General features: G+C 37.4%; 1 pseudogene; it reads right to left on the reverse strand.

Annotated features, from left to right (window-relative positions):
* Nucleotides 1-14,132: 14,132 nt before the first annotated feature.
* On the reverse strand, nt 14,133-14,228 carry LOC118972709 (U6 spliceosomal RNA; annotated as a pseudogene).
* Nucleotides 14,229-19,267: the final 5,039 nt, after the last annotated feature.

Below are 19,267 nucleotides of genomic sequence, written 5' to 3' on the forward strand. Positions count from 1 at the left end.
TTGTCTGGTCACCGTGTTAGGACACAAGGTCCCGAGAGCAGGAGGCCTGTCCCTCTTGCTGACTGCTGTTGCCGTGCCCCTGAGAGGACTTGGGATGTCCCAAACACTCTGTATAATCCTTGAGGGCCTTGATCCTCAGAGTGTGGTCCCCAAATCAGCCATGTTGGCCTCGTTGGGGACTTGCTAGGGACGCAAATCCTAGGACCCCAACCTGACCCACTGAATTGGAAACACTGGAGGTGGGGCCCAGAATCTGGTTTAACAACCCCCCTACCCACCCCAGGTGGTTCTAATGGATACTAAGTTTGAGAATTTTGGGTTTAATGAGTCCTTAAAATTAGAGTTAAGGGCATATCATGGGGGATTTTTGTATGCTCTTCTCAAATACAAGTTTTCTTATTTAGGTTTGCACCTAAGGATTCATACAGTGGGTTAGAAATAGGAGAATCCGTATTTTTAGAAATAAGCCAGAGTTAGTCTCTCAAAACCCTCATCTGTCAGTCTTTGAAGACTTAATTAAAGCAATCTGTTCCTATCATTACTGTGAAGAAAGAATACCAGTGGTGAGAATTGTATTTGACTGTGCATGGTTGAGGTTGATCAATAAAATCATTGAAACCAACTTTATGATACATATCCAGAGAGGAAATTTAAAAAATTTTAGCTAGCAATTCTACTAGCAAAAGTCTATCCTGAGTAAATGGTCAGAAATGCTATTATTGCTTTTACAGCCTTTGTCTTAAATCTTATGTTATAACTGCTAAGTGTCCACCTATAGTGGAATAAATAAACAAAACTATCATAGCACCTTTCTTTGTTTTATGTAACCAATAAAATATTCTTAAAGAACTTTAATCGACTTGGAGTGCTTAATATCTAAAGTTAAATTAATGAAGCAGTTCATAAAACATCACATTTTAAATATATATATAATAAAAATGGTATAGAAACACAGGAAATGCATTTCTGGGATGGAAGACTAGACTGTTGATTTCCTTAACTTTTTTGTGAATTTATTTGTTTACAATGAGTGTATTTTAAAATTGGAACACAGTACTTTATTTGTATTACAAGATAATAAGAAAATTAAAAGGAAAACCTAACCATTGTTCACTGTGCTAGCACAACAATTATGTTCATATGTTATATGTTCATATTTCCTTCCAGTTTTAGTCCTCCTGTATGTTTTTATGATTGTGTTGATCAATCCCATTTTAGCATTTTATAAAGAGCCCCAAACATGGAGACTTGAAAGTTTGTCGGCTCTTAAGGTTTTCGTTCTCAAACTGATGTTTTAGGATTGCAAATTTCTTGGCACTCGGAACAGTTTCAGAACACTTAGTGCCATGAGATTTATTTGAAAAAAGAACACACTGCATAGAACACTGTCAGTTCAAGGGGTGCTTCGAGGGGGTGTCTCAACTGTAGCACAAGAATTTGTTTCAGTGAAGCCAGGTTTTCCAGGTCGAGCTCAGACGATGAGGACAGTGCCTGGGAAGGAAGAACGCAAGGGAGAAAGGAGGGGCAAAGGCCTGGAGGGGTTCCTGGGGCATAACATATCCCACGAGGGCGGGCCTGGGGGTCAGACCCACTGGGAACACCAGCTATGTTCCAAGAGCCCAGCGAGTCCTGCCTCTGCATTTAGGAAGCTTGTTGTATTGTTTGTTTATGTTACCTCCTCTTTTGAGTGCAATAAAACTCAGAAGAAAGAAAAAAGAAGGAAAATCGTGCTAGAACCTGTCATTCTAAGTAGTAGAAGCAGGTTTAGATCATGTCAAGTGTACCAGGATCATTCCTAGGAGGGCAACCGCAGGGAAGGTTTTCTTAGGAGAAGCTAGTCTGAGAACTCGTTCTTACTCTGGAAGGTCTGCACATTTCTGGTTAGCACACAAGTAATGGGTTTCATATTGTGTTTTTTTTTTCCTTCTGCTTTTCTAGTGTTAGTATTTTGCAGTTTTACTACAAAAATGTAAACATAAATGTTTGATCTATTTGGAATTTTCAGTAGTGCAGGAAGTGGCATAAAATAACTTTTTTTTTTCTTTCAGATAGGTGGGTAGTTATCCCAATATCATTCATTGATTTGGAATGCCAAATTTATACAAAATTCCTTATGTTTTTAGGCCTATTCCCGAACTCTCAATCATCCCATTTGTGGTATTTGTAATGTTACCTGGTGAATCTAGCCCCTCTCGGGACTCTTCTTGGTCTGTTTGTTTGTTTTTCATGGTCATTTTTTGTTATTTTATGTATGAGCTTGAATCAACTTGTCCAACTTCAAAACTAATGAGAAAATTATTATCTTTATGGGTTTGAGTCTTATCCAAGAATACGGTTCATCTTTCTATGTATTCACCATCCTGAATACTTTTCTTCTGTGTTTCAAAGTTTTCTTTATTTACAATGGAAATATTTCTTACAAATTTCACATCCATATATTTTACCTTCTTGTATATACCGTAAATGAGCCTTTTTCTTTTACTTTGTCATCCTCATTTTTTAATATAAGACTCTGTTAATAATGCTATATTAATATAATCAGATATATTACTGGATTCTATTACAATTTCTGTTAGTGTTTGCCTGATTTTCTTGGAGGGGGGGTACAGGTATGAAGTCATATATTCTAAAATAGCATTTAACTCTATTCCAACTTTAACCTCTTTTATTTGTCTTGGCTACACTAAATTGGTAAATATATCCAAAAATAATATTACATATTAATAACCATGTTTTTCTTTTTTAAATAACTTACTATGGAAATGTTTCTAGTAATGGCTATTATGATTACAAATAACAGTGAACATGTGTATAGTGCTATTTATGTTCCAAAAAACTCTTCTGTTTTACAGACATTAACTTACCATTCAGAATGGTTGGCATTTGACCTCAGATAAATGCCTTTTATCATGCAATGGAGATTTCACATATTTATATTTTGTTAAAATTCTTCATCCAGTCTAGATTTTGAAAATGAGAGGCCATTCATTATCTGTATAGCGGATAATTTGGAGTGCACCTCTCTTTTGACTTATTGATGGAGTGAATTATATTAGTGCCTTAATATTGAGTCATCCTGGCATGGTTAGTGGCACATTATGCTTTCAGTGTGAGGCAGGCTTCTGTTTGCTTCTATCTTCATATAGAATTTTTTTGCATTAATATTCATGAGTCAGATTAGACTATAGTTTTCTTCGTTTGCTATATTTATCAGCTTGCTATATCACTATTACGCAGGCTTTTGAAAATAAATTAGCAGTTTGTGTTCTTTCCATCTGTATTGGAAAATTTTAAATAATTGAGCTTGTTCCTTAAAGGTTCCACAGAACTCACCTGTGCAATTACCAGTGCATGTGCTTTTCCAGGAGGAAGTATGTTGAGAACATTGTGTTTTTTTTTTCCTACTGCTTTTCTAGTGTCAGTATTAGTGACATATTTTACTCTCCATTTCTTCTTGGTTTTCAGTTTTACTTGCATAAGCTTTGATAAAGCATTCTTACAATTTCTACAATATTTTTCTCTATCTCATATTTGTGTTTATATACTAGTGTCTGCTCTTCACCTCTTCCCTGCCTCATGCTTCTAAGTCAGGTTGGTTAACACTTTTATTCTATTTCACTCCTCCCTTCCCAGACCAATTTTACCCCTTAGATGTAACCTTGAAGTTCTACCTATTTGAAAAACAGTACTATATATCTTTTCATTAGCACGATTTTATAAAAATCTTTGCAAAGTATTGACTTTGTTTTTGTCCAGGATTCAGGGTCTTTAAAATAGCTTTGTTTTGTAGATGAAAAAGGTAATAGAAAAGTGAGATAATACAGCTTGGCTGCCCTGGAGGATTTGGAAGCTTTGAAAGTGTGGATAAAGTGAAGGTTCCTATGGCCAGGATTCTCCCCTGGCCCTGGTCGCTAGGTCCCTACACATGTGTGGGCAACACACTGTAATTGACTCTATATAAAGAGCTCCGTCCATTGCTCTGGGCGACACAGTAGCTGCAAGGCTGTAGGAGAGCAGAGACAAGACAGAGACTGAGACAGCTGTGGGGGCAGAGGGGCCCAGAGGACGGCTGTGCAGGCAGAAGGGCCCAGAGGCACAGACCGGCTTGCTGCGTGCAGATTTACTTTGAGTGGACGGGCTTCTAGTGACTGACCTGCCACCATGGGAATAAAGTAGGGTATAACCCTTCACCCCAAGAACATTCTACTGTCATTTCTTTGGCCACACTGAATCCATAGTGAACTTGCCTGGGGCTGAACACCATTGATGAGACAGAGGGCAGTTAACAGGGGAAACGGATTTGGCCTTAGAGAGATAGTGACTGTTCTTGAGACCACAGGCTTCTAGGCTTTAGGGGCCAGTCAATCCCTCCCAACTAGCTGGACTTCACAGACATTAAAGGGCAAAGAGCACTTTTGACTCCATGTTGATCTTAAGTGATCTTCACTTGTATTTTCTGCTTTACTCTCCACCCCATTGAAATCAATAGGATTTGGTGACCAACTGGAGAGGAAGGGCAGGAGAAAAGAGAAATGTTGGAATTTTCACACATTTCTAGGCTGGGAAATTGAATGGAAAAAGCCATTAAGCAGGATAGAAAAACATGAAGGAGAAGGAATAGACTGGTTCGAAGGTTTTGCTCCCAAATGTGGAATTTGCAAAGCCTACAAGAAATCAATGGTGAAACATTCAGTCTGTATTTTGATGCCTGAGGACCTTAATATCTATCCAAAATTCTGCCTTATTTCAGATTCTTATGATTTCACATGCAATTATTGCAGTGGCTCTGGTTTTCCTTGCTTGCAGTCTTGATCTTCTATGATCTATCCAGATTAAAGTCCTTCAAACTCCTGACAGTGCCGGCAGTTCTTTATAGTTTGCTCTTCCCATGGTCTCCTTTCAAGCTTATTTTCACAGCACTACCCCAGGGCCAGTGTGGGGTAATTTTATTTTAATCTCTGATGACTTATCTCACATGGGTTCCAAACGTTTGCTCTCTTTTAAGTTGCTCCTCAGTTTGGAAGACTACTTCCCCAAAACTTGTTCAGTCGTAGTCACCACTCCAGGCCACCCTAGGTGAATGTTGCCTCCTTGGTGAAATGCCGCAGACTTCTCTACAGAGTTAACAGTTCTTTGTGGTGACCAGTGAACACACTATGAGCCAAACAACATGGTTTGTTTTCTTATCAATCAAACTTGCTAAAGAACAGACCCTTGGTAGCAGAGACTGACTTCTGTGTGTCCAGTACGTGGGTTGGTCCTGGCATCTAGTCTTGAATCTTTTGGATGGTTGGCCAAATGAATGGGTGACACCTTAATTGTAATGATACTTAGTGAGAATTTCAGGTTGAATTATTAATGGAGGTAAATGCTGAAATGAGCAGCTGAGATGTTTTGAGCCATAATAGGGGTACTAGCCCTGGGACCTAGAAAATAGCCAGATGTACCCATTTGCTAGGATGAAGGTGAGACTGAAACCCATCAGTCAGTAACAGCCACTCTGAATCCACCCACTTACTTGTCCCTGTCTGCTTTGTGCTCCATTTCTGTCTTCACTGAGTTTGAGCTCTTGGTACCACAATCCCACCTCTGACACCCAGGATGTAAAAATTGACCTTAATCCCACTTTGTTTGAATCTTTTCATTTTGTGACTGGCTCTGCAGTGCCTTATAATACCTCTTCTCACCCCACTTTCCTTGTCTGATGCAGGAACTCCTGCCCTTCCCAAACTTGAAGAACTCACCTGCTGGATGAGGAAACTAGGTCCCTGGTGCGGCAGGTCTGGTCTTCTCTGAAGGGGAAATAGACATAAGCAATAATACTTCAAATGACTGTGTTTTATTTCAAACTCCCATTTTCACCATGATTAGCCATAGATACACACCAAACAAAAATAGGGATAATGATTTTAAGGTTGTGGGGAGATAATCAGTTGCAGGAGGGTAGACGATGTTGTATCAATCGCAGCTTGTGTGGTTCCAGAAGATTCTGAGATGATGATGATTACCCTAGTGGCAACAGCCACTGTTTCTCCTGCTAAGAACTCTTTGGAGAGTGTCTGAGGACAAGGCTTGGAAACCAATCAAGACCTGTTGCCATGTGATGAGTCCCAAGAGGCACTTAGCTGCCCCAGGACTTATTTAACAGCGTATGAGAAACGTTAATGGCCACAATTACTAATGGCCCAACAAGGACAATCAAAAGCTCCTTGGAAGAGCCAGGGGAAGACTGTACTTTGCATAGCAAATGTTGTATGGGAGGAAGGGAGGCCCAATTATTGCTAAAAGCTCTGTGTGAGGAATTGAAGAAATAGTTCCTCAATTGGTTTTGTTGGGTCTTATTTCATGGATATAAATATTTTTCCACTTTTTCCTTGTGGTTTGACTTTGCAAGTAAGTATAAAGGAAAATCATTTAAAGGGAGTAAACTGCCAGCATTGATTGAGAATTTATCACAGAAGACACTCTGTAGATGAACTCATCAGTATCACAATAACCCTATAAAGTAGGCACATTATTATTATCTCCATCTCACAGGCAAAAATCTGAGACTCAGAGAGCATTAGTGACTTATGTAGGTAATGTGGTTGGTAGATGACAGAGCCCAGGGTTGGACTGTCGGAAGCCTGACTCTACCTTCTGCACTATGTGCAATTCTAACACCACAGCTTGAATTCATGTTTAAGGACCTGCCTGCCGAGCTGCCTGGTCCCAGAAGGGAGGTGACTAGGAACACGGTGTCTGTCTGGGCTTTGCTCAGGAAGAGAAGCCATTGTGACAAGAAAGCAGCAGGCAGTGAAAACTCATGCCATAGGCTGTTTGGGGGAAGGGTGAAAAGTTGCCGGGGGTGGACAGGAGGGATGGATGGATTTGTACCCGCAGAACTGCTTCTGGAGCAATGCGCTCAGCAGTGGTCTGTGATCAAGGAGCACAACAAGATGAACCCTGGGTGCAGATTATAATGGTGATGGGGAAGGGATAGAACACCAGACCCGGCAGCAAGCAAAGGGAGATGAGCAGGCTTGGAAAAGGGCAAGCTGCTTAGCACAGTAGTGCAGAAATGGGAAAAGGCTGTGGTTTTCCTGGAAGTATCTTGACTGAATCAAAGGAGAGAAAATTCCACACAGCTGAGGCTGGTTGAAGCCCCTGAGGTGGCCTTAGAGCAGTGGGCCTGGCTCGTCCCAGCAGACAGGAGGAGCCACCAGGAGAACTTAGGAGAGGTTAATACGTGTTTTGTTCTAAAATTTCTATTGCTCTGACTTTCTGAAATCTTGCAAAAGCATTTGAAGTTGAGTTGTAGCTCTGAACTTCATTCTCTACCAGAACTTTAGGGGCTTTAACTTCCTCTGATGTTAAGATCCTATGGTTTTACAACTAAAAATTGGCACTAGATATGTGGGGAGTTATCTAGGTCATGTTTCATGATTAATGTATCCTACCCTTAGGACATTATTAGCTTTCTTTCACTTAGAATCAGATTTTTTTTACAGTTAGTGACCTTTTAACCTATTTTCATATAAAGTAAGACTTCTCCTCTGGGAATGGCAATTCTTTAATAGACTTAGGCATTAAAGCTCTTTATAGAGAAAAATATATTTTTGAGGGGGTTTGGGAGAGCATCTTTCACAAAGTATATCCTTGCACTTGGGAAAAATGTGTAGTTTGGCCCATTTTCAAGTAATGAGAACTCTAAATAGAACTTACTGGTTTAAAAAAAATGAGAAACTTGCTCAGATTAAGAAAAAAAAAAGTAAATGGAAATAAAATTAGGAACGCAAATGAGTCCCAGATTTAGCAAAGATGACAGCCCTCTTTAATGCTGCCATCCTAAGCCATCCTTTGCAAACTCCTTTCTGTGATATGTTTTTAATGGAAAGCAGCTGCCTCGGAAGGCATTGTTTACAATGGGTCTCTGTCATGGCCGTGCACTGTAGCTATAAATAACGTCAACACGGTCTCTCCAGCAGCCTAGATGCTGATGCCACCCATCCATACCAGATGATATAATATTCTTCCCCAAACATATTATCATCTTGTGCTGTCCCCATCCCTGAGGCTAATGACAGCCCTTCACAATGCCATTTATCACAGCCTGTGATTGTTTGCAGCTGAGGCTCCCGGCCTGGAGGTCCTCTCCCACCCAGCTTCTCTGTTGTCCAGTGATACCTCATCTGTGCTGCCGCCTTGTAGATCTTTCTTCAAAACATCTACATCTTTTTCAGGATGGACATGTGGCTGTTGAAGCAAAGCAAATACATTCACATCTAGTGTATTCATGGAGTGGTCTTGGCAGTTTAACCAGGTAAGAGATGAGTCATTAATGGAGAGTCTAGGAAGGATTTCAAAAAGTGAGTAGAAAGCCAGAGGAAAACTGAGGTGGAGATGTTAAATTCGTTTCCTGGGAAAACCTGGAGTAAATGGAGGCCTGTTAGCCAGTGATGTTACCCTGTATCACTTCTCCCAGGCAGGTTGCTGAGAAACAGGGACCTTGAAGCCTCAGTGTGTATATGTGTTTTTCTGGGCAGGGGGGTTAATTCATTGGCTGAATTCTCAGGTTCTGAATCACATATGTAAAAGATCAAACACAGCAATGTTAGGAAATAGAGGTGCCATCAATGGAACTGAATTTGAAGACTACTTGAACAAAAGGAGGCAGATGGGATTGAATTGGTGGGGAAACTAAGCTCAAAATGGAAATAGAAGATGGCTACTGCCTGCAGAGACTCATTTGGGACATTCTCTAAAACTATCTTAGGGAGTCAGGTACAGAAGGGGGTCCTTAGAGAATCATCAGAGGACAGGTTTTGGGTCAGGTGAATGAGCCTCCACCTAACCTCTCGGCCAGTGGGAAGAACTAGAAACTCCACCCCCCAGGGGGGCTCTCTCACCCAGAATAGATTAGCCACTTGTACACCATACATCTTCTCCCCCCCCATAACTGGAGAAAGGCTGTAGTAAAAATAAAAATAACATCTACAAACAGGCTAACAGTGAATCAAATACAAAGACAAGCTAGCCACCCAGATCTCTAAATGTTTAAAGAACAAGGACCACCAACTCAGCAGAGGATTTAGTATCTGAGGTTACAGCAGATTTTAAAGCAAGTTTGTCTTCCATCAGAGGAAATCATATTTACTAAATAGTAGTCAGTTATAGATTACAGTAAAATCCTTAGAGCCTTGGGAATAGGAAATAAGATAACCCCAACTGAAACTCAAAAACTCTGTTAACCTGAATAGCAAAAGGAACACAATTTATGTACCAAAGAAATGACAAAAATAACAGGAGAATTTCCCCAGAATCAGCACAAAAGGCACAGAAACAAAAAGTATGGAAGAAAGATGAATCAAAAAGACAGACTTAGAAAGTTCAAAATTTATCTCATTAAACCTCCCAATGTAAAAGGAAGACAGCAATGAAATAAATAGAAGATAATTTCTGTAACTTAAAAGCAGAGACCCTGAGTTTGAATGCTACACTGAGGCCCAGCAGAATGGAAAAGATAAGATTCACCCCTCAACACATCAGGGAGAAACTCTGAGAGCACCATGCATAAATGGACGTTTCCAAAGAAACCAAAAAGGATATTATGTAGGTAAAAGAATTGGATTGATGTATTTCTTTCTGGCAACATTAGATACAGGAAGACAAAAGATTTGAACACAGATCTACATGTCCAGTCAAATTCTCATTCATCAGGTCGGGCACGATTAAATTTTTTTCATGCAGTGGAAAAAGACAAATTCTACCACCTGTAACCCCAGTGACAGAATAACCAGCAAGTGTCCCAACAAAACAAAAAAACAAACCTAGTGAGAAAGCCATGGATTATAAGAAATCAGGGTGAAGAAGAGCCCAAGTTATGGACCTGGTCATATCTGAATAATTGTTGATTCCTGGAAAAAGTCTATATTACCTTGATGTGGAATTAGAGAATAAAAGAAGGAATGAATGAGCTCACATTAATTCCTTGCTCAATGATGTGATACTAATTCTAGATGGTGGGAAAGGTATACATATTTGTACACAAATAGGTTGTTTGAATTGCAGACTATTAGAGTGGGGACGAAATCCAATTTGATCACTCAAATGAAATACAAGGGACAAAAAGAAAATGTAGTACATAGAAAATGCGGCTGATGTAAGTCTAAATATACTAGTTATCCTAGGTTATTACAGGTTATTTCCCACCTATCTACTCTAAAATACTTTAATTTTCCATAGGAAGTGACTAAGTCATCATTAAATAACCAGGATAAGAAACAATTTCCCTTTCTTTAATAATGTTTGTTCCCTGAAGGGAAGAAGCAAAGATTAAGGAGTGGTACTAATATGAAAAAAATAACCTGTTACAGTGATTGACACAAAAAATAGAAATGAGCTGTTCCTAATTTGCTTTTTCACACATATCGCAGAATGGAGAATGTATGATAACACTTAATATATGAGTGACTTTTTACCGTGTTCCAGTTGATAAAAATAATGTCAGAACACTAAGGAATGATGGTAATAGAAGATGGGCCTCTAAACATAAGTGACGTGTCGGGTGCAAGTTATCTTGCGTTTGGCACACATCACAGGCAGTGTCTGATGTGAGCAGATGTTCAATTTTTCACACTGAGGAGGCGGTTCATGATGTCATGGCACAATTTGCCATGAAAGTAAAATAAGCCATCTATCTTGACTGTGGCAGTTGGTATCTGTTTGTGAAGTGTGTTCATAATCTCAGAGTTTCTGTCTTCAGTGGAAACTGAAAACAACTTGCCAGACCCTCAATATCCCTTGTCTATATTTGCTATTTGTATCGTACTGATTCAGCGTCATAGGTGGGTAACACCTTCGTATCTCTGATAATGTTATAAATGGTGTCTTCTAAGACTAATTTCTTTAAACTCACCATTGCATGCTTTAATATTCATTCACTCTGTCCACTTCCTACGTCTTGGAAGTCATGCGAAAGGTGCTAAAATACGAGAGCGGTAAATTCCATTGAGGCACAGTCCCTGCGACATTCTCTCTTTACATTTCTTTTTCTATCCCCAGGCTAGGCTGTCTAGTCAGCTACTTCGGGTAGCGATGTTGGTCATCCTAGTGTTCCTCATTTTCGTGTCAGTACCTCAAAAATATGAAAAGGGAGCTGAGGCAAAGCTGGATATGTAAATTTAACTTTCCCAACTTCAAAAGAAAAAACACTGCACAAACTCCGTTCCCTCAGAAAAACTAGAAGTCAGACTGTCTAATCTTGGGTTACTAGTAAGTGAAAAAATAAACACAAAATCCTGGCATTCTGTCTCTTAGGCTGCCCACTGCAAGTGTTTGGAGATTGCATGGGCAGTTGAGCAAAAAACCTGCATGAAAGAGAAAAAATGGGGATCTAGCAGTGGGGAGAACAACAAGTCTAACAGAAACCACCAACAGAAATCAAGATTATAAGAAAACAGAGAAAGCATCATGTGAGGCCAGAATACTGGCTACAGGGAAGGGACAGAAAAGAATGTATGGAATGTGAGTAGACAGTCTTTGAGAGGTAAGACCCTAGGCAAAGAGGGCTAAAGCAATGGAGAGCCACCTTGGACAGTGTTTGGTGAAGGAATCAAGAAAAAAAAGATGAGGAAGTTTAGAGAAGAGAATCAAAATATCAAAGGGCGCACACACATTCTCCTCGATCTCCCACTTCCCTTTAAGAAACCAAACCCAAAAATGTCTGGTGAAGAGATTACTCTTTGCTACACTGATAAGAGAGGGTGTTCTTGAACCAGAAATTTCACAACCATCCCAAATTACTGGCTCTGTCCACAGAAATGCAGAAGCATAGTTTCCTTTGTTTTTTGTTTTTTTGAGTCTGCTATGAAAATAAAAAGAAAATGAGAATTAAAAAAGAAAAACCTTCTGAATGTAAAAGACTTGAATCTACATCTTGAAGGGGCTCATGGGCACCATTTAAACCTAACCCTTAATAACTCAGTGACATAATCTTATCAGGCTGCTGAACAACACCTCTGTTGATGGATGAATAGATAAAGGAATAGTGGTATATGTGTATATATATGTATGCATATACAATGGAATATTACTCAGCCATAAAAAATGAAGTATTGCCATTTGTGACAACATGGATGGGCCTCAAGTTACTATATTTTATATATGCTAAGTGATATATGTTTTTATATACGCTAGATAAAGTAAGTTGGGCAGAGGAAGACAAATACTGCAGAATCTTTCTTATATGTGGTATCTTAAAACAAACACCAAACTTAGATACAGAGAACAAGTTGGTGTTGCAGGAGGTGGGAGGTGAGAGAAATGGGTGAACTGTTTTTTTTTGGTCTTGTTTTTAAAGTTTAATTAAATTGAATAAAAATTTTTAAAAAAGTGTTTAGAGTTTAGTTATGACATGTACTAATGGTGTGTTCTAAGTTCTAGTACAGCACAAATGTGACTAGAAAGATGGAAAAATATGCTCTCTAATTATTGTAGAGATATTAAATGGGGATTAAGGATAATATTAAACATTCAAAATGAGAGTCAGGATTTAGGAAAAGAAGGGCATAGAGACATTTGAAACAGTGTAAGTGCAAAAGTAAATGATTAGAACCTAAATACAAACCTTCTTAGATACCCGCCCCCCACATAGAGAATAAGGTAAAAACATCATATAAAGAAATTATTAGAAGTTATGTAACAGTTGAAATTAACATAGCTATCTTGCCAATGAATGTTCATGGGTATAATTTACCTATAAGAAGAAAAATATTGTCAATTTGCTTCAAATATATTCAGTATATATTTGTGTATGCTGTATACAGGAGACACACCTCCAACAAAATTTTTCAGACAAGCTAACCAAGTTGTAGGCAAAAGTATAGTAGGCAAATGCAATCAATAAGAAAGCAGGGTTAGCGAACTAATATCATACAAAGTACAATTACAATCCAAAGAAAATTAAACACAAAAATGAAGGATGGTTTTTAATATTAAAGGACATTCACAATTAATTAATAGCAATTATGAATACCTAGGCAACAAAATAACACAGCAATCCTCTTTATAAAGTGAAAAGTACAACATGCACGGAGACATAGAGAAAACATGCTAATAGGAGACTTTAAGACATTTGAAACAGGTTAAATTGACAAAAGTAAGGGTGTGGAAAATCATAAGTTAACCTAAAGTTATGTTAAACTTGCATTTTATAGTATATTGACTTTATACCCTGACATATATGATACATGTTTCTCTCGAGTGCAAGGAGAATATTAAAAGATATTAGATAACAAAACATCAGCAGAAATATCAAATGTTACAAGTAACACTATTGGCTTGCAATGGAATAAAACTGGAAATTATTAAAACCCTGAAAGGTCCTTGCACCTGGATATTTAAACATTTACTATATAATTCTTGATCAAAAGGGGAACTATAATGTAAAATAGTACTTTAAAAAAGTCATGTAATTGTAAAATTACATAATTTCCAAAAAATGAAAACATTACATATTAAAACAAGTAGGATACACCTACAGCAGTGATAAGAGTTTTGTGGTAATAATTTCCCTCTTATCAATAAGAACAAAAAAATAGATCCATGAAACTCAAAAAGCAAAAGTTAGAAGAACCTCTAATGTAAGCCAGAAGGAAGCACAAGGAAAGAAATGATAGCAGAAACTCATGAGAAGGACAGGAAGACAGTAGATCTTATTACATAAAACTGGTAATTCAGAAACATTAACTAAATAGACAAATCTATAGGTAACAAACATGTACATAACATAAGAAACAGGCAAGTCACAAATACATAAAATCAGACATGGCAAGAGTGAAATCAACAGTCAGGGAAATTTAAAAACACCTTCATACTATCTTGCAGACTTTTCAGCTGGATGCAACAGGTAATTTCAGGGGAGATGCAGTTTACCCAACTGACATATTTAAAGGTAGAAAACTTAGACAAATTGCCCTGAAAGAAACTGAAAAAGTAATCAAGGAACTACTACCCAACAAGTACCATGTCCTAGTGGGAATTCACAGCGGATTTCTAGCAAGTTTCCAAAGCACATGGTTTCAATGCTCTATGAATTTCAGAACATTGAAAATGAAGGAAAAACCTGCTAAAGTTTTTTTTTTTTAAGTTTGAAAAATATGGAACGCTTCACGAATTTGTGTGTCATCCTTGCGCAGGGGCCATGCTAATCTTCTCTGTATCATTCCGATTTTAGTATATGCCGAAGCGAGCACTCGTAAGGTTTTCATGAAGAAAGCATAACACTGATAAATAAACTTGATCAAGACAGTAAAAAAAATTTACAGATCAATATTGACAATGACTACTGATGCAAAAATTCAAAATAAAATATAGTGAACAGAATCCAGTGCTACTGTAAGAAAGCAATACACAATGACCTAGTGAGTTTATTTTAGGAATGTGAGGTTCATAATTTGAAAATCTGTTAATATCAAACACCTAAAAAAATCAAAGGTTGTACCCACAGATACTGAAAATGTTTTAACAAAATTCAACACCTATTCCCAATAAAATGCACTCAAGCAAATAGGATTTGATGGATTTTTTTAAATGATAAAGTATATATATATACCCTATTCTGAGGCTTGCATCTTCCTTAGTGGGGAAATACTAGAGGCATTTCCAATAATATCAGAAACTAATAGGGAAAGTATTTGGGAATAATTTTACTATTTTCTTGTATATTTTCTCTAAGTCTGAAATTATGTCAAAATACAATATTTACAAATATGGAGAACAAGGTTACTAATGCCTATTTTCTTTATCAGGAACTGAGGCAGATATTTCTATCTACCTATCCAATATCTATTTCTCCTATCTTTCCTCCAAAAGTATTTTTTTATAGGGAGCTCTGAGATAAAATACCTTTATTGTAACCCAATTCTGTCCCCAAAGATAAAGTGGAAGTTTCTGGATAGGGCTTCTAGGAAAATTCCCCATAAGGAGCAGGATTGGTTGATATCACCCTGTCCTTCTATCTTCCTGCTGGGGGGCAGCAACTTCATTGTATTGACAGGGAGGAAAGTCTCAGCAGAAGATGAAGGAACAGATACAAAAGATGCTTGAGCCCCTGGCAAAATCATTGAGTCAGTATATGAGCCACTGACGGCCAATTTCTGGGTGTTTTGTGTAATAGAAATAATCCCCTTCCTTACTTAGGCCACAGTTGTCTGGGTTTACTGTTTCCTGAAGCTGGAGGAATTTTATAGTTTTTTTTTTCCATATAGGTATGACATGGACTTTAAATGTCAGTTTCTTCAGAGGAATGAGAATATTAAAATAGTTAAGAACCACACCACTCAACACAAAGATGCACGATTAAATCCCAAATTGCCTCTCAAAACAAAAGCTTTAGAGAGTTCATACTATGCTAAAAATCTCTCCAGTACCTTGGGAAAAACAATGCAAAAAGCTTAGATAATGCTTTCATCCTTGATGCTTTATCAACTGAACACTTTTTTCTGAGAAATTATGTGCAATATACTGGAAAATAGAAATGTGGTTTAGTAGTTCACAGGGATTCTCTAATCCTTCCAGCAAATAAATAGAAATGTAAGTGCTTTAAATAAAAGCCACTGGTGACATTATGCTAAAAGTGTCATTGAGCTGTATGGACAGTGGTAAGACTCCTATATAAACCCAAAGATATGTACTGGATTAAGTGGAGGGGAATTCATGGAGGAGGTGGTATGTGGTAGCAAAAAGATAAAACTTAGATCATTGGAAACGCTAGGTGGAAGGCATTTTTGGCAAAATAAATGCCATATACCAATGGGTAGAAGTTATAAAGTGCCATTTGGGGACAGGAAGGCAGCCAGTTCCTTTGGAGTATAATTTTTTTTTTATTATAAGTTCTTCAGAGATAGTCTGCTTGAAGCAGAATTTTAGAGTTATCTAATGTATACCATTAACTAGAGGAAGATAAGAGAACCAAACAGGATGATAAATTTAGTAATCATAATCATAGGTGGAGGAGTGAGAACAAACAAGACATATTCAAGAGTTAATTCTTTTTGTGTGTGTGTGTGGCCTCGTATGTGATCTATTCTGGAGAACATTCCATGTATACTTCAGAAAAATGTGTGTCCTGCTGCTTTTGGGTGGAGTGTTCTGTAGATATTTGTTAAGTCCATCTGATATAATGTATTATTCAGGGCCTCTGTTTCCTTATTTATTATCTGTCTGGTTGATCTATTGATGTGAGTGGTGTGTTCAAGTTTCCTAAAATGAAGGTGTTGCAGTCTATTTCCCCCCTTTAATTCTGTTAGTATTTGTTTTACATATTTAGATGCTCCTAAGTTGGGTGGAGTAGGTATTTGTAATGGTTGCATCCTCTTGTTGGACTGACCTCTTTATCATTATGTAATGTCCTTCTTTGTTGTTACTTTTTCTGTTCTGAAATCAATTTTGTCTGATATAAGTCCTGCTAGTCCTGCTTTTTTTCTCCCTATTATTTGTATGAAATATCTTTTTCCATCCCTTCACTTTTAGTCTGCATATGTCTTTGGGTTTGAAGTGAGTCTCTTTAGGCAGCATATAGATGGGTCTTGTTTCTTTATCCATTCTGCCACTTTATGTCTTTTGATTGGTATATTCAGTCCATTTACATTTAAGGTTATTATTGATAGGTATATACCTATTGCCATTTTATTATTTGTTTTCTGGTTGTTTTTATAGCTCTTCTCTGTTCCTTTCTTCCTTTGTTCCTTCTCTTGTTATTTGATGGTTTTATTTAGTGTTGTGATTGGATTTCTTTAAAAAATTTTTTGTGTATCTATTAAAGGTTTTAGGTTTGTGGTTACTATAAGATTCAAGGATAGCTTCCTGACTATGTTACAGTCTATATTCAGTTGGTGATTGTCCTATTTCAAACACAATCTAAAATGACTTCATTTTTCTTCTTTCTTCTCCTCCACACTTATGTATTAGATGTTATAATCTGCACTTGTGTTTCCCTTGACTGATTTTGTGTATAGATGGTTTTATTACTTTTGTTTTGTTTTAATTTCATAATTTTTTTATAAGTAATTGGTCTACTACCTTTACTGTAGGTTTATTTTCACTGGTGAAAACTATTTAGCCTTAGGAACCTTTCCATCTACAGCAGTTCCTTTAACATATCCTGTAATGCTTGTTCTGTGGTTATAAATTCCCTGAGCTTTCATTTATCTGGGAATTGTTTGATCTCTTTTCAAATTTGAGTGATAATCTTGCTAGGTAGATTCTTGGTTGAAGGTTCTTCTGTTTCAATACATTAAATATTTCATGCTATTCCCTTCTGGCCTGTAAAGTTTCTGCTGAGAAGTCTGCTGTAGCCTATGAGGTTTCCTTTATAAGTAGCCATTTTTCTCTCTCTGGCTGTTTTCAATACTCTCTTCTTATCCTTAGTCTTTGTCATTTTAATTATTATATGTCTCGGTGTTGTCTTCCTAGAGTTCCTTTTGTTAGGGGTTCTCTGTGCTTTCATGACCTGAGTGTCTATTTTCTTCCGCAGGTTTGGTATATTTTCAATGGTTGTTTCCTCAAAGAGACTTTCTATCTCTTTGTCTCTCTCTTCTCCTTCTGGTACACCTATTATGTGAATATTGTTCCACTTGGATTGGTCACACAGCTCTCTTATCATTCTTTCATTCCTAGAAATTCTTTTTTTCTCTCTCTTCCTCAGTTTCACTGTGGTCCTCTTCTCTAATTTCTATCTCATTGACTATCTCCTCTGCTTGCAGTAATCTGTTCTTAAATACCACCATTTTATGTTTCATTTCAGTTACTGTGTTCTTTAGTTCCAAGTGGCTCTTTTTCAGCCTCAAGAGCTATTTCTAAGGAAAAACTACCTTGTTTGTACCTTGTCAGATTGAGGGGCAGGTCATAAGCTTCTTCAAGGTTTCTGATATAATTTCTTGTAAAAAATAGTTGAGACATTGACAAAAATTGGTACTAGAAATTGATCTCTTTTCTTGGAGAGAAATGAGGGGTAAGAATATGAGGATGGAGTTGAAGTTAATTTTGCAATGTTGAGATTTTGAGCAACTATGGAAGCATCCAGCACTTACTTGGTGAGACCGAATCTGGAGTGTGGAAGAAAAGTCAGGCCTACGGATACAGACTTGAGTGTCATTTAAATGGAAGTGGTAGTTAAAACTGTGTGGATGGTGAAGCATAATGTAAAAAGGATGGAATATGGGGAAGTAGAGGTCTGAGGACTAAGCAGAAGGCAATGCTATTTATAGAAACGAATAAGAAACCTGTGGAGAAAACAGTAGGAGAAACCTCACCTAATCAGGTAGAACATTTCTCCCAATCTTGGAATATAGGTCCCTTACTAACTGAATTATTGGCTAGGGCCTCTGAAGTGATTATGTCCCATAGTCTATATTTTAAGTTAGATGATGCCAAACATTAACTCCAAACTTGAAAAAACATCTATGCAACCCTTTTTCTAGATATGGTAAGAAACACAGAAGCTTAATTTTATTTTTGTAGATTGTATTTTGTTTAGTGTTCACTCAAACCAATGTATTCTTAGATCAAATTTATGAGAATAAAGGATTTTGTGCTGTATTTTGTTTAGTGTTCACTCAGACTAGTGTATTCTTAGATCAAATTTATGAGAATAAGGGATTTTGTGCCAACTATACATTGAGACATTTTGAACAACATATATATTGTGTTCATGTAAATATTACAGAATTAGAGCAAAATGTTAAGGATTACACTATAGAAAATTTATAGTGTGTTACTTTTACTTCTGTAACACAGCACTGGTCATTACTGATGTATTTTCTGCCTAGTCCTTGGCTAGCAATGATGTTGTTGAAAACATTGTTATTCCTATGGATGTAAAACAAAAGCATTCAATGATTCACTCTGCAGATCCAGAATGATAATACAGGCAGAAGCAGAAATTTTGTGAACTCCAAATATCATTCTCCAACCTTTAGAACACATTCAGGAGATTTAGAGCATCAAGATGTTTGATTTCTTTTATTTTCATTAAGGCATAAGGAAATGGCAGTAATTTTAATATTTGTAGCATAATTTTAATACCATTACTTCCAACTCACTGAGGAGAATTCTGTCTGTATTAGTTACAACATCTGAATACAAAGTACATAAAAATACAAATTTTAATAAATAAAGACTCTCAAAGATTACAAAGATAACTCTAAAGCAATAGCTTAGAAACTTTATTTCCTCGGAGTCCCAGGTTTCCTTATCACTGCTGCACTGGTGGTGGGATAGGACAGGT

Source organism: Manis javanica, chromosome 14, assembly GCF_040802235.1.
Source record: "Manis javanica isolate MJ-LG chromosome 14, MJ_LKY, whole genome shotgun sequence".
In the NCBI taxonomy this organism is placed as follows: Eukaryota; Metazoa; Chordata; class Mammalia; order Pholidota; family Manidae; genus Manis; species Manis javanica.